Genomic DNA, 16,003 nt, shown 5'->3' with positions numbered 1-16,003 from the left:
GTTGAAATGTTGTGGTGTGTTGGTGTGTGTCTGTGTTGGTGTTCTTTGGTATATGTACATATGTACGTTGGTGTGTGTGTGTTGTTGTGTTGGTGTTTGTGTGTTGGAGTGTATTGGTGTTTGTGTGTTTGTGTTGTGTCTCTGGGTTGGGTATGTGTTAGAGTGTGTGTGTGCAGGGGTGGGTGAGTTGGTGTGTTCGGTTTTCCTTTTTCTATTGGTGTATGTTTGTGTTGTGGTGTGTGTGTTCTTTCTTTGTTGGAGTGTATTGGTGTGTAACTGTTGGTGTCTGATGAAATGTATGTGTGTGTTTGAATGTTCTGTATGTTGGTTTGTTCTTTCTGTTGATATATGTGTTGGTGTGTCTGTGTGTGTCGACTTGTACTGATGTATGTGTGTTGAAATGTTGTTGTTTGTTGGTGGTGTGTTGGTGTTCTTTGGTATATGTGCGTGTGTACGTTGGTGTGTGTGTGTTGTTGTGTTGGTGTTTGTGTGTTGGAGTGCATTGGTGTTTGTGTGTTTGTGTTGTGTGTCCGGGTTTGTGTGTGTGTTTCTGTTTGCTGATATGTACTGGTGTGTTAGAGTGTGTGTGTTCTAGGCTCTTTGAGTTTGTGTGTTGTGTGTGTCTTTTTGTATTGGTGTATGTCTGTGTTCTGCTGTGTGTGTCTTCTTTGTTGGAGTGTATTGGTGGGTAACTGTTGGTGTCTGATGAAATGTATCTGTGTGTTTGAGTGTTCTATATGTCGGTTTGTTGTTTGTGTTGATACATGTGTTGGTGTCCCTGTGTGTGTCGGCGTGTATTGATGTATGTGTGTTGAAATGCTCTAGTGTGTTGGAGTGTGTTTGTGTTGGTGTCCTATAATACATGTGCCTGTGTACGTTGGTGTGTGTGTGTTGTTGTGTTGGTGTTTGTGTGTTGAGTCTTTTGGTGTTTGCATGTTTATGTTGTGTCTGTGGGTTTGTGTGTGTCGGAGTGTATTGATGTATGTGTGTTGAAATGTTGTGGTGTGTTGGTGTGTGTCTGTGTTGGTGCTCTTTGGTATATGTACATATGTACGTTGGTGTGTGTGTGTTGTTGTGTTGGTGTTTGTGTGTTGGAGTGTGTTGGTGTTTGTAGCTTTGTGTTGTGTGTCTGGGTTGGGTGTGTGTTTGTGTTTGCTGATATGTGTTAGGGTGTTTGTGTGCAGTGGTGGGTGAGTTGGTGTCTTGGGTGTGTCTTTCTCTAATGGTGAATGTTTGTGTTCTTCTGTGTGTATCTTCTTTCTTTGTTGGAGTGTATTGGTGTGTAACTGTTGGTGTCTGATGAAATGTATGTGTGTGTTTGAATGTTCTGTATGTTGGTTTGTTCTTTCTGTTGATATATGTGTTGGTGTGTCTGTGTGTGTCGACTTGTACTGATGTATGTGTGTTGAAATGTTGTTGTTTGTTGGTGGTGTGTTGGTGTTCTTTGGTATATGTGCGTGTGTACGTTGGTGTGTGTGTGTTGTTGTGTTGGTGTTTGTGTGTTGGAGTGGATTGGTGTTTGTGTGTTTGTGTTGTGTGTCCGGGTTTGTGTGTGTGTTTGTGTTTGCTGATATGTACTGGTGTGTTAGAGTGTGTGTGTTCTAGGCTCTTTGAGTTTGTGTGTTGTGTGTGTCTTTTTGTATTGGTGAATGTCTGTGTTCTGCTGTGTGTGTCTTCTTTGTTTGTTGGAGTGTATTGGTGGGTAACTGTTGGTGTCTGATGAAATGTATCTGTGTCTTTGAGTGTTCTATATGTTGGTTTGTTGTTTGTGTTGATACATGTGTTGGTGTCCCTGTGTGTGTCGGCGTGTATTGATGTATGTGTGTTGAAATGGTGTGGTGTGTTAGTGTGTGTGTGTTGGTGTTCTTTGGTATATGTGCGTGTGTACGTTGGTGTGTGTGTGTGTTGTTGTGTTGGTGTTTGTGTGTTGAGTCTTTTGGTGTTTGCATGTTTATGTTGTGTCTGTGGGTTTGTGTGTGTCGGAGTGTTTTGATGTATGTGTGTTGAAATGTTGTGGTGTGTTGGTGTGTGTCTGTGTTGGTGTTCTTTGGTATATGTACATATGTACGTTGGTGTGTGTGTGTTGTTGTGTTGGTGTTTGTGTGTTGGAGTGTATTGGTGTTTGTGTGTTTGTGTTGTGTCTCTGGGTTGGGTATGTGTTAGAGTGTGTGTGTGCAGGGGTGGGTGAGTTGGTGTGTTCGGTTTTCCTTTTTCTATTGGTGTATGTTTGTGCTGTGGTGTGTGTTTTCTTTCTTTGTTGGAGTGTATTGGTGTGTAACTGTTGGTGTCTGATGAAATGTATGTGTGTGTTTGAATGTTCTGTATGTTGGTTTGTTCTTTCTGTTGATATATGTGTTGGTGTGTCTGTGTGTGTCGACTTGTACTGATGTATGTGTGTTGAAATGTTGTTGTTTGTTGGTGGTGTGTTGGTGTTCTTTGGTATATGTGCGTGTGTACGTTGGTGTGTGTGTGTTGTTGTGTTGGTGTTTGTGTGTTGGAGTGCATTGGTGTTTGTGTGTTTGTGTTGTGTGTCCGGGTTTGTGTGTGTGTTTCTGTTTGCTGATATGTACTGGTGTGTTAGAGTGTGTGTGTTCTAGGCTCTTTGAGTTTGTGTGTTGTGTGTGTCTTTTTGTATTGGTGTATGTCTGTGTTCTGCTGTGTGTGTCTTCTTTGTTGGAGTGTATTGGTGGGTAACTGTTGGTGTCTGATGAAATGTATCTGTGTGTTTGAGTGTTCTATATGTCGGTTTGTTGTTTGTGTTGATACATGTGTTGGTGTCCCTGTGTGTGTCGGCGTGTATTGATGTATGTGTGTTGAAATGCTCTAGTGTGTTGGAGTGTGTTTGTGTTGGTGTCCTTTAATACATGTGCCTGTGTACGTTGGTGTGTGTGTGTTGTTGTGTTGGTGTTTGTGTGTTGAGTCTTTTGGTGTTTGCATGTTTATGTTGTGTCTGTGGGTTTGTGTGTGTCGGAGTGTATTGATGTATGTGTGTTGAAATGTTGTGGTGTGTTGGTGTGTGTCTGTGTTGGTGCTCTTTGGTATATGTACATATGTACGTTGGTGTGTGTGTGTTGTTGTGTTGGTGTTTGTGTGTTGGAGTGTGTTGGTGTTTGTAGCTTTGTGTTGTGTGTCTGGGTTGGGTGTGTGTTTGTGTTTGCTGATTTGTGTTAGGGTGTTTGTGTGCAGGGGTGGGTGAGTTGGTGTCTTGGGTGTGTCTTTTTCTATTGGTGAATGTTTGTGTTCTTCTGTATGTATCTTCTTTCTTTGTTGGAGTGTATTGGTGTGTAACTGTTGGTGTCTGATGAAATGTATGTGTGTGTTTGAATGTTCTGTATGTTGGTTTGTTTTTTCTGTTGATATATGTGTTGGTGTGTCTGTGTGTGTCGACTTGTACTGATGTATGTGTGTTGAAATGTTGTTGTTTGTTGGTGGTGTGTTGGTGTTCTTTGGTATATGTGCGTGTGTACGTTGGTGTGTGTGTGTTGTTGTGTTGGTGTTTGTGTGTTGGAGTGTATTGGTGTTTGTGTGTTTGTGTTGTGTGTCCGGGTTTGTGTGTGTGTTTGTGTTTGCTGATATGTACTGGTGTGTTAGAGTGTGTGTGTTCTAGGCTCTTTGAGTTTGTGTGTTGTGTGTGTCTTTTTGTATTGGTGAATGTCTGTGTTCTGCTGTGTGTGTCTTCTTTGTTTGTTGGAGTGTATTGGTGGGTAACTGTTGGTGTCTGATGAAATGTATCTGTGTGTTTGAGTGTTCTATATGTTGGTTTGTTGTTTGTGTTGATACATGTGTTGGTGTCCCTGTGTGTGTCGGCGTGTATTGATGTATGTGTGTTGAAATGGTGTGGTGTGTTAGTGTGTGTGTGTTGGTGTTCTTTGGTATATGTGCGTGTGTACGTTGGTGTGTGTGTGTGTTGTTGTGTTGGTGTTTGTGTGTTGAGTCTTTTGGTGTTTGCATGTTTATGTTGTGTCTGTGGGTTTGTGTGTGTCGGAGTGTATTGATGTATGTGTGTTGAAATGTTGTGGTGTGTTGGTGTGTGTCTGTGTTGGTGTTCTTTGGTATATGTACATATGTACGTTGGTGTGTGTGTGTTGTTGTGTTGGTGTTTGTGTGTTGGAGTGTATTGGTGTTTGTGTGTTTGTGTTGTGTCTCTGGGTTGGGTATGTGTTAGAGTGTGTGTGTGCAGGGGTGGGTGAGTTGGTGTGTTCGGTTTTCCTTTTTGTATTGGTGTATGTTTGTGTTGTGGTGTGTGTGTTCTTTCTTTGTTGGAGTGTATTGTTGTGTAACTGTTGGTGTCTGATGAAATGTATGTGTGTGTTTAAATGTTCTGTATGTTGGTTTGTTCTTTCTGTTGATATATGTGTTGGTGTGTCTGTGTGTGTCGACTTGTACTGATGTATGTGTGTTGAAATGTTGTTGTTTGTTGGTGGTGTGTTGGTGTTCTTTGGTATATGTGCGTGTGTACGTTGGTGTGTGTGTGTTGTTGTGTTGGTGTTTGTGTGTTGGAGTGTATTGGTGTTTGTGTGTTTGTGTTGTGTGTCCGGGTTTGTGTGTGTGTTTGTGTTTCCTGATATGTACTGGTGTGTTAGAGTGTGTGTGTTCTAGGCTCTTTGAGTGTGTGTGTTGTGTGTGTCTTTTTGTATTGGTGAATGTCTGTGTTCTGCTGTGTGTGTCTTCTTTGTTTGTTGGAGTGTATTGGTGGGTAACTGTTGGTGTCTGATGAAATGTATCTGTGTCTTTGAGTGTTCTATATGTTGGTTTGTTGTTTGTGTTGATACATGTGTTGGTGTCCCTGTGTGTGTCGGCGTGTATTGATGTATGTGTGTTGAAATGGTGTGGTGTGTTAGTGTGTGTGTGTTGGTGTTCTTTGGTATATGTGCGTGTGTACGTTGGTGTGTGTGTGTGTTGTTGTGTTGGTGTTTGTGTGTTGAGTCTTTTGGTGTTTGCATGTTTATGTTGTGTCTGTGGGTTTGTGTGTGTCGGAGTGTATTGATGTATGTGTGTTGAAATGTTGTGGTGTGTTGGTGTGTGTCTGTGTTGGTGTTCTTTGGTATATGTACATATGTACGTTGGTGTGTGTGTGTTGTTGTGTTGGTGTTTGTGTGTTGGAGTGTATTGGTGTTTGTGTGTTTGTGTTGTGTCTCTGGGTTGGGTATGTGTTAGAGTGTGTGTGTGCAGGGGTGGGTGAGTTGGTGTGTTCGGTTTTCCTTTTTCTATTGGTGTATGTTTGTGTTGTGGTGTGTGTGTTCTTTCTTTGTTGGAGTGTATTGGTGTGTAACTGTTGGTGTCTGATGAAATGTATGTGTGTGTTTGAATGTTCTGTATGTTGGTTTGTTCTTTCTGTTGATATATGTGTTGGTGTGTCTGTGTGTGTCGACTTGTACTGATGTATGTGTGTTGAAATGTTGTTGTTTGTTGGTGGTGTGTTGGTGTTCTTTGGTATATGTGCGTGTGTACGTTGGTGTGTGTGTGTTGTTGTGTTGGTGTTTGTGTGTTGGAGTGCATTGGTGTTTGTGTGTTTGTGTTGTGTGTCCGGGTTTGTGTGTGTGTTTCTGTTTGCTGATATGTACTGGTGTGTTAGAGTGTGTGTGTTCTAGGCTCTTTGAGTTTGTGTGTTGTGTGTGTCTTTTTGTATTGGTGTATGTCTGTGTTCTGCTGTGTGTGTCTTCTTTGTTGGAGTGTATTGGTGGGTAACTGTTGGTGTCTGATGAAATGTATCTGTGTGTTTGAGTGTTCTATATGTCGGTTTGTTGTTTGTGTTGATACATGTGTTGGTGTCCCTGTGTGTGTCGGCGTGTATTGATGTATGTGTGTTGAAATGCTCTAGTGTGTTGGAGTGTGTTTGTGTTGGTGTCCTATAATACATGTGCCTGTGTACGTTGGTGTGTGTGTGTTGTTGTGTTGGTGTTTGTGTGTTGAGTCTTTTGGTGTTTGCATGTTTATGTTGTGTCTGTGGGTTTGTGTGTGTCGGAGTGTATTGATGTATGTGTGTTGAAATGTTGTGGTGTGTTGGTGTGTGTCTGTGTTGGTGCTCTTTGGTATATGTACATATGTACGTTGGTGTGTGTGTGTTGTTGTGTTGGTGTTTGTGTGTTGGAGTGTGTTGGTGTTTGTAGCTTTGTGTTGTGTGTCTGGGTTGGGTGTGTGTTTGTGTTTGCTGATATGTGTTAGGGTGTTTGTGTGCAGTGGTGGGTGAGTTGGTGTCTTGGGTGTGTCTTTCTCTAATAGTGAATGTTTGTGTTCTTCTGTGTGTATCTTCTTTCTTTGTTGGAGTGTATTGGTGTGTAACTGTTGGTGTCTGATGAAATGTATGTGTGTGTTTGAATGTTCTGTATGTTGGTTTGTTTTTTCTGTTGATATATGTGTTGGTGTGTCTGTGTGTGTCGACTTGTACTGATGTATGTGTGTTGAAATGTTGTTGTTTGTTGGTGGTGTGTTGGTGTTCTTTGGTATATGTGCGTGTGTACGTTGGTGTGTGTGTGTTGTTGTGTTGGTGTTTGTGTGTTGGAGTGGATTGGTGTTTGTGTGTTTGTGTTGTGTGTCCGGGTTTGTGTGTGTGTTTGTGTTTGCTGATATGTACTGGTGTGTTAGAGTGTGTGTGTTCTAGGCTCTTTGAGTTTGTGTGTTGTGTGTGTCTTTTTGTATTGGTGAATGTCTGTGTTCTGCTGTGTGTGTCTTCTTTGTTTGTTGGAGTGTATTGGTGGGTAACTGTTGGTGTCTGATGAAATGTATCTGTGTCTTTGAGTGTTCTATATGTTGGTTTGTTGTTTGTGTTGATACATGTGTTGGTGTCCCTGTGTGTGTCGGCGTGTATTGATGTATGTGTGTTGAAATGGTGTGGTGTGTTAGTGTGTGTGTGTTGGTGTTCTTTGGTATATGTGCGTGTGTACGTTGGTGTGTGTGTGTGTTGTTGTGTTGGTGTTTGTGTGTTGAGTCTTTTGGTGTTTGCATGTTTATGTTGTGTCTGTGGGTTTGTGTGTGTCGGAGTGTTTTGATGTATGTGTGTTGAAATGTTGTGGTGTGTTGGTGTGTGTCTGTGTTGGTGTTCTTTGGTATATGTACATATGTACGTTGGTGTGTGTGTGTTGTTGTGTTGGTGTTTGTGTGTTGGAGTGTATTGGTGTTTGTGTGTTTGTGTTGTGTCTCTGGGTTGGGTATGTGTTAGAGTGTGTGTGTGCAGGGGTGGGTGAGTTGGTGTGTTCGGTTTTCCTTTTTCTATTGGTGTATGTTTGTGCTGTGGTGTGTGTGTTCTTTCTTTGTTGGAGTGTATTGGTGTGTAACTGTTGGTGTCTGATGAAATGTATGTGTGTGTTTGAATGTTCTGTATGTTGGTTTGTTCTTTCTGTTGATATATGTGTTGGTGTGTCTGTGTGTGTCGACTTGTACTGATGTATGTGTGTTGAAATGTTGTTGTTTGTTGGTGGTGTGTTGGTGTTCTTTGGTATATGTGCGTGTGTACGTTGGTGTGTGTGTGTTGTTGTGTTGGTGTTTGTGTGTTGGAGTGCATTGGTGTTTGTGTGTTTGTGTTGTGTGTCCGGGTTTGTGTGTGTGTTTCTGTTTGCTGATATGTACTGGTGTGTTAGAGTGTGTGTGTTCTAGGCTCTTTGAGTTTGTGTGTTGTGTGTGTCTTTTTGTATTGGTGTATGTCTGTGTTCTGCTGTGTGTGTCTTCTTTGTTGGAGTGTATTGGTGGGTAACTGTTGGTGTCTGATGAAATGTATCTGTGTGTTTGAGTGTTCTATATGTCGGTTTGTTGTTTGTGTTGATACATGTGTTGGTGTCCCTGTGTGTGTCGGCGTGTATTGATGTATGTGTGTTGAAATGCTCTAGTGTGTTGGAGTGTGTTTGTGTTGGTGTCCTTTAATACATGTGCCTGTGTACGTTGGTGTGTGTGTGTTGTTGTGTTGGTGTTTGTGTGTTGAGTCTTTTGGTGTTTGCATGTTTATGTTGTGTCTGTGGGTTTGTGTGTGTCGGAGTGTATTGATGTATGTGTGTTGAAATGTTGTGGTGTGTTGGTGTGTGTCTGTGTTGGTGCTCTTTGGTATATGTACATATGTACGTTGGTGTGTGTGTGTTGTTGTGTTGGTGTTTGTGTGTTGGAGTGTGTTGGTGTTTGTAGCTTTGTGTTGTGTGTCTGGGTTGGGTGTGTGTTTGTGTTTGCTGATTTGTGTTAGGGTGTTTGTGTGCAGGGGTGGGTGAGTTGGTGTCTTGGGTGTGTCTTTTTCTATTGGTGAATGTTTGTGTTCTTCTGTATGTATCTTCTTTCTTTGTTGGAGTGTATTGGTGTGTAACTGTTGGTGTCTGATGAAATGTATGTGTGTGTTTGAATGTTCTGTATGTTGGTTTGTTTTTTCTGTTGATATATGTGTTGGTGTGTCTGTGTGTGTCGACTTGTACTGATGTATGTGTGTTGAAATGTTGTTGTTTGTTGGTGGTGTGTTGGTGTTCTTTGGTATATGTGCGTGTGTACGTTGGTGTGTGTGTGTTGTTGTGTTGGTGTTTGTGTGTTGGAGTGTATTGGTGTTTGTGTGTTTGTGTTGTGTGTCCGGGTTTGTGTGTGTGTTTGTGTTTGCTGATATGTACTGGTGTGTTAGAGTGTGTGTGTTCTAGGCTCTTTGAGTTTGTGTGTTGTGTGTGTCTTTTTGTATTGGTGAATGTCTGTGTTCTGCTGTGTGTGTCTTCTTTGTTTGTTGGAGTGTATTGGTGGGTAACTGTTGGTGTCTGATGAAATGTATCTGTGTGTTTGAGTGTTCTATATGTCGGTTTGTTGTTTGTGTTGATACATGTGTTGGTGTCCCTGTGTGTGTCGGCGTGTATTGATGTATGTGTGTTGAAATGCTCTAGTGTGTTGGAGTGTGTTTGTGTTGGTGTCCTTTAATACATGTGCCTGTGTACGTTGGTGTGTGTGTGTTGTTGTGTTGGTGTTTGTGTGTTGAGTCTTTTGGTGTTTGCATGTTTATGTTGTGTCTGTTGGTTTGTGTGTGTCGGAGTGTATTGATGTATGTGTGTTGAAATGTTGTGGTGTGTTGGTGTGTGTCTGTGTTGGTGCTCTTTGGTATATGTACATATGTACGTTGGTGTGTGTGTGTTGTTGTGTTGGTGTTTGTGTGTTGGAGTGTGTTGGTGTTTGTAGCTTTGTGTTGTGTGTCTGGGTTGGGTGTGTGTTTGTGTTTGCTGATTTGTGTTAGGGTGTTTGTGTGCAGGGGTGGGTGAGTTGGTGTCTTGGGTGTGTCTTTTTCTATTGGTGAATGTTTGTGTTCTTCTGTATGTATCTTCTTTCTTTGTTGGAGTGTATTGGTGTGTAACTGTTGGTGTCTGATGAAATGTATGTGTGTGTTTGAATGTTCTGTATGTTGGTTTGTTTTTTCTGTTGATATATGTGTTGGTGTGTCTGTGTGTGTCGACTTGTACTGATGTATGTGTGTTGAAATGTTGTTGTTTGTTGGTGGTGTGTTGGTGTTCTTTGGTATATGTGCGTGTGTACGTTGGTGTGTGTGTGTTGTTGTGTTGGTGTTTGTGTGTTGGAGTGTATTGGTGTTTGTGTGTTTGTGTTGTGTGTCCGGGTTTGTGTGTGTGTTTGTGTTTGCTGATATGTACTGGTGTGTTAGAGTGTGTGTGTTCTAGGCTCTTTGAGTTTGTGTGTTGTGTGTGTCTTTTTGTATTGGTGAATGTCTGTGTTCTGCTGTGTGTGTCTTCTTTGTTTGTTGGAGTGTATTGGTGGGTAACTGTTGGTGTCTGATGAAATGTATCTGTGTGTTTGAGTGTTCTATATGTCGGTTTGTTGTTTGTGTTGATACATGTGTTGGTGTCCCTGTGTGTGTCGGCGTGTATTGATGTATGTGTGTTGAAATGCTCTAGTGTGTTGGAGTGTGTTTGTGTTGGTGTCCTTTAATACATGTGCCTGTGTACGTTGGTGTGTGTGTGTTGTTGTGTTGGTGTTTGTGTGTTGAGTCTTTTGGTGTTTGCATGTTTATGTTGTGTCTGTGGGTTTGTGTGTGTCGGAGTGTATTGATGTATGTGTGTTGAAATGTTGTGGTGTGTTGGTGTGTGTCTGTGTTGGTGCTCTTTGGTATATGTACATATGTACGTTGGTGTGTGTGTGTTGTTGTGTTGGTGTTTGTGTGTTGGAGTGTGTTGGTGTTTGTAGCTTTGTGTTGTGTGTCTGGGTTGGGTGTGTGTTTGTGTTTGCTGATTTGTGTTAGGGTGTTTGTGTGCAGGGGTGGGTGAGTTGGTGTCTTGGGTGTGTCTTTTTCTATTGGTGAATGTTTGTGTTCTTCTGTATGTATCTTCTTTCTTTGTTGGAGTGTATTGGTGTGTAACTGTTGGTGTCTGATGAAATGTATGTGTGTGTTTGAATGTTCTGTATGTTGGTTTGTTTTTTCTGTTGATATATGTGTTGGTGTGTCTGTGTGTGTCGACTTGTACTGATGTATGTGTGTTGAAATGTTGTTGTTTGTTGGTGGTGTGTTGGTGTTCTTTGGTATATGTGCGTGTGTACGTTGGTGTGTGTGTGTTGTTGTGTTGGTGTTTGTGTGTTGGAGTGTATTGGTGTTTGTGTGTTTGTGTTGTGTGTCCGGGTTTGTGTGTGTGTTTGTGTTTGCTGATATGTACTGGTGTGTTAGAGTGTGTGTGTTCTAGGCTCTTTGAGTTTGTGTGTTGTGTGTGTCTTTTTGTATTGGTGAATGTCTGTGTTCTGCTGTGTGTGTCTTCTTTGTTTGTTGGAGTGTATTGGTGGGTAACTGTTGGTGTCTGATGAAATGTATCTGTGTGTTTGAGTGTTCTATATGTTGGTTTGTTGTTTGTGTTGATACATGTGTTGGTGTCCCTGTGTGTGTCGGCGTGTATTGATGTATGTGTGTTGAAATGGTGTGGTGTGTTAGTGTGTGTGTGTTGGTGTTCTTTGGTATATGTGCGTGTGTACGTTGGTGTGTGTGTGTGTTGTTGTGTTGGTGTTTGTGTGTTGAGTCTTTTGGTGTTTGCATGTTTATGTTGTGTCTGTGGGTTTGTGTGTGTCGGAGTGTATTGATGTATGTGTGTTGAAATGTTGTGGTGTGTTGGTGTGTGTCTGTGTTGGTGTTCTTTGGTATATGTACATATGTACGTTGGTGTGTGTGTGTGTTGTGTTGGTGTTTGTGTGTTGGAGTGTATTGGTGTTTGTGTGTTTGTGTTGTGTCTCTGGGTTGGGTATGTGTTAGAGTGTGTGTGTGCAGGGGTGGGTGAGTTGGTGTGTTCGGTTTTCCTTTTTGTATTGGTGTATGTTTGTGTTGTGGTGTGTGTGTTCTTTCTTTGTTGGAGTGTATTGTTGTGTAACTGTTGGTGTCTGATGAAATGTATGTGTGTGCTTAAATGTTCTGTATGTTGGTTTGTTCTTTCTGTTGATATATGTGTTGGTGTGTCTGTGTGTGTCGACTTGTACTGATGTATGTGTGTTGAAATGTTGTTGTTTGTTGGTGGTGTGTTGGTGTTCTTTGGTATATGTGCGTGTGTACGTTGGTGTGTGTGTGTTGTTGTGTTGGTGTTTGTGTGTTGGAGTGTATTGGTGTTTGTGTGTTTGTGTTGTGTGTCCGGGTTTGTGTGTGTGTTTCTGTTTGCTGATATGTACTGGTGTGTTAGAGTGTGTGTGTTCTAGGCTCTTTGAGTTTGTGTGTTGTGTGTGTCTTTTTGTATTGGTGTATGTCTGTGTTCTGCTGTGTGTGTCTTCTTTGTTGGAGTGTATTGGTGGGTAACTGTTGGTGTCTGATGAAATGTATCTGTGTGTTTGAGTGTTCTATATGTCGGTTTGTTGTTTGTGTTGATACATGTGTTGGTGTCCCTGTGTGTGTCGGCGTGTATTGATGTATGTGTGTTGAAATGCTCTAGTGTGTTGGAGTGTGTTTGTGTTGGTGTCCTTTAATACATGTGCCTGTGTACGTTGGTGTGTGTGTGTTGTTGTGTTGGTGTTTGTGTGTTGAGTCTTTTGGTGTTTGCATGTTTATGTTGTGTCTGTGGGTTTGTGTGTGTCGGAGTGTATTGATGTATGTGTGTTGAAATGTTGTGGTGTGTTGGTGTGTGTCTGTGTTGGTGCTCTTTGGTATATGTACATATGTACGTTGGTGTGTGTGTGTTGTTGTGTTGGTGTTTGTGTGTTGGAGTGTGTTGGTGTTTGTAGCTTTGTGTTGTGTGTCTGGGTTGGGTGTGTGTTTGTGTTTGCTGATTTGTGTTAGGGTGTTTGTGTGCAGGGGTGGGTGAGTTGGTGTCTTGGGTGTGTCTTTTTCTATTGGTGAATGTTTGTGTTCTTCTGTATGTATCTTCTTTCTTTGTTGGAGTGTATTGGTGTGTAACTGTTGGTGTCTGATGAAATGTATGTGTGTGTTTGAATGTTCTGTATGTTGGTTTGTTTTTTCTGTTGATATATGTGTTGGTGTGTCTGTGTGTGTCGACTTGTACTGATGTATGTGTGTTGAAATGTTGTTGTTTGTTGGTGGTGTGTTGGTGTTCTTTGGTATATGTGCGTGTGTACGTTGGTGTGTGTGTGTTGTTGTGTTGGTGTTTGTGTGTTGGAGTGTATTGGTGTTTGTGTGTTTGTGTTGTGTGTCCGGGTTTGTGTGTGTGTTTGTGTTTGCTGATATGTACTGGTGTGTTAGAGTGTGTGTGTTCTAGGCTCTTTGAGTTTGTGTGTTGTGTGTGTCTTTTTGTATTGGTGAATGTCTGTGTTCTGCTGTGTGTGTCTTCTTTGTTTGTTGGAGTGTATTGGTGGGTAACTGTTGGTGTCTGATGAAATGTATCTGTGTGTTTGAGTGTTCTATATGTTGGTTTGTTGTTTGTGTTGATACATGTGTTGGTGTCCCTGTGTGTGTCGGCGTGTATTGATGTATGTGTGTTGAAATGGTGTGGTGTGTTAGTGTGTGTGTGTTGGTGTTCTTTGGTATATGTGCGTGTGTACGTTGGTGTGTGTGTGTGTTGTTGTGTTGGTGTTTGTGTGTTGAGTCTTTTGGTGTTTGCATGTTTATGTTGTGTCTGTGGGTTTGTGTGTGTCGGAGTGTATTGATGTATGTGTGTTGAAATGTTGTGGTGTGTTGGTGTGTGTCTGTGTTGGTGTTCTTTGGTATATGTACATATGTACGTTGGTGTGTGTGTGTGTTGTGTTGGTGTTTGTGTGTTGGAGTGTATTGGTGTTTGTGTGTTTGTGTTGTGTCTCTGGGTTGGGTATGTGTTAGAGTGTGTGTGTGCAGGGGTGGGTGAGTTGGTGTGTTCGGTTTTCCTTTTTGTATTGGTGTATGTTTGTGTTGTGGTGTGTGTGTTCTTTCTTTGTTGGAGTGTATTGTTGTGTAACTGTTGGTGTCTGATGAAATGTATGTGTGTGCTTAAATGTTCTGTATGTTGGTTTGTTCTTTCTGTTGATATATGTGTTGGTGTGTCTGTGTGTGTCGACTTGTACTGATGTATGTGTGTTGAAATGTTGTTGTTTGTTGGTGGTGTGTTGGTGTTCTTTGGTATATGTGCGTGTGTACGTTGGTGTGTGTGTGTTGTTGTGTTGGTGTTTGTGTGTTGGAGTGTATTGGTGTTTGTGTGTTTGTGTTGTGTGTCCGGGTTTGTGTGTGTGTTTCTGTTTGCTGATATGTACTGGTGTGTTAGAGTGTGTGTGTTCTAGGCTCTTTGAGTTTGTGTGTTGTGTGTGTCTTTTTGTATTGGTGTATGTCTGTGTTCTGCTGTGTGTGTCTTCTTTGTTGGAGTGTATTGGTGGGTAACTGTTGGTGTCTGATGAAATGTATCTGTGTGTTTGAGTGTTCTATATGTCGGTTTGTTGTTTGTGTTGATACATGTGTTGGTGTCCCTGTGTGTGTCGGCGTGTATTGATGTATGTGTGTTGAAATGCTCTAGTGTGTTGGAGTGTGTTTGTGTTGGTGTCCTTTAATACATGTGCCTGTGTACGTTGGTGTGTGTGTGTTGTTGTGTTGGTGTTTGTGTGTTGAGTCTTTTGGTGTTTGCATGTTTATGTTGTGTCTGTGGGTTTGTGTGTGTCGGAGTGTATTGATGTATGTGTGTTGAAATGTTGTGGTGTGTTGGTGTGTGTCTGTGTTGGTGCTCTTTGGTATATGTACATATGTACGTTGGTGTGTGTGTGTTGTTGTGTTGGTGTTTGTGTGTTGGAGTGTGTTGGTGTTTGTAGCTTTGTGTTGTGTGTCTGGGTTGGGTGTGTGTTTGTGTTTGCTGATTTGTGTTAGGGTGTTTGTGTGCAGTGGTGGGTGAGTTGGTGTCTTGGGTGTGTCTTTTTCTATTGGTGAATGTTTGTGTTCTTCTGTGTGTATCTTCTTTCTTTGTTGGAGTGTATTGGTGTGTAACTGTTGGTGTCTGATGAAATGTATGTGTGTGTTTAAATGTTCTGTATGTTGGTTTGTTCTTTCTGTTGATATATGTGTTGGTGTGTCTGTGTGTGTCGACTTGTACTGATGTATGTGTGTTGAAATGTTGTTGTTTGTTGGTGGTGTGTTGGTGTTCTTTGGTATATGTGCGTGTGTACGTTGGTGTGTGTGTGTTGTTGTGTTGGTGTTTGTGTGTTGGAGTGTATTGGTGTTTGTGTGTTTGTGTTGTGTGTCCGGGTTTGTGTGTGTGTTTCTGTTTGCTGATATGTACTGGTGTGTTAGAGTGTGTGTGTTCTAGGCTCTTTGAGTTTGTGTGTTGGTGTATGTCTGTGTTCTGCTGTGTGTGTCTTCTTTGTTGGAGTGTATTGGTGGGTAACTGTTGGTGTCTGATGAAATGTATCTGTGTGTTTGAGTGTTCTATATGTCGGTTTGTTGTTTGTGTTGATACATGTGTTGGTGTCCCTGTGTGTGTCGGCGTGTATTGATGTATGTGTGTTGAAATGCTCTAGTGTGTTGGAGTGTGTTTGTGTTGGTGTCCTTTAATACATGTGCCTGTGTACGTTGGTGTGTGTGTTGTTGTGTTGGTGTTTGTGTGTTGAGTCTTTTGGTGTTTGCATGTTTATGTTGTGTCTGTGGGTTTGTGTGTGTCGGAGTGTATTGATGTATGTGTGTTGAAATGTTGTGGTGTGTTGGTGTGTGTCTGTGTTGGTGCTCTTTGGTATATGTACATATGTACGTTGGTGTGTGTGTGTTGTTGTGTTGGTGTTTGTGTGTTGGAGTGTGTTGGTGTTTGTAGCTTTGTGTTGTGTGTCTGGGTTGGGTGTGTGTTTGTGTTTGCTGATATGTGTTAGGGTGTTTGTGTGCAGTGGTGGGTGAGTTGGTGTCTTGGGTGTGTCTTTTTCTATTGGTGAATGTTTGTGTTCTTCTGTGTGTATCTTCTTTCTTTGTTGGAGTGTATTGGTGTGTAACTGTTGGTGTCTGATGAAATGTATGTGTGTGTTTGAATGTTCTGTATGTTGGTTTGTTTTTTCTGTTGATATATGTGTTGGTGTGTCTGTGTGTCGACTTGTACTGATGTATGTGTGTTGAAATGTTGTTGTTTGTTGGTGGTGTGTTGGTGTTCTTTGGTATATGTGCGTGTGTACGTTGGTGTGTGTGTGTGTTGTTGTGTTGGTGTTTGTGTGTTGGAGTGTATTGGTGTTTGTGTGTTTGTGTTGTGTGTCCGGGTTTGTGTGTGTGTTTGTGTTTGCTGATATGTACTGGTGTGTTAGAGTGTGTGTGTTCTAGGCTCTTTGAGTTTGTGTGTTGTGTGTGTCTTTTTGTATTGGTGTATGTCTGTGTTCTGCTGTGTGTGTCTTCTTTGTTGGAGTGTATTGGTGGGTAACTGTTGGTGTCTGATGAAATGTATCTGTGTGTTTGAGTGTTCTATATGTCGGTTTGTTGTTTGTGTTGATACATGTGTTGGTGTCCCTGTGTGTGTCGGCGTGTATTGATGTATGTGTGTTGAAATGCTCTAGTGTGTTGGAGTGTGTTTGTGTTGGTTTCCTTTAATACATGTGCCTGTGTACGTTGGTGTGTGTGTGTTGTTGTGTTGGTGTTTGTGTGTTGAGTCTTTTGGTGTTTGCATGTTTATGTTGTGTCTGTGGGTTTGTGTGTGTCGGAGTGTAT

Source organism: Haliotis asinina, chromosome 1 (assembly GCF_037392515.1).
Source record: "Haliotis asinina isolate JCU_RB_2024 chromosome 1, JCU_Hal_asi_v2, whole genome shotgun sequence".
NCBI classification, from domain to species: Eukaryota; Metazoa; Mollusca; class Gastropoda; order Lepetellida; family Haliotidae; genus Haliotis; species Haliotis asinina.
The sequence above is the reverse complement of the archived record's forward strand: the minus strand, read 5'-3'. Positions refer to the sequence as shown.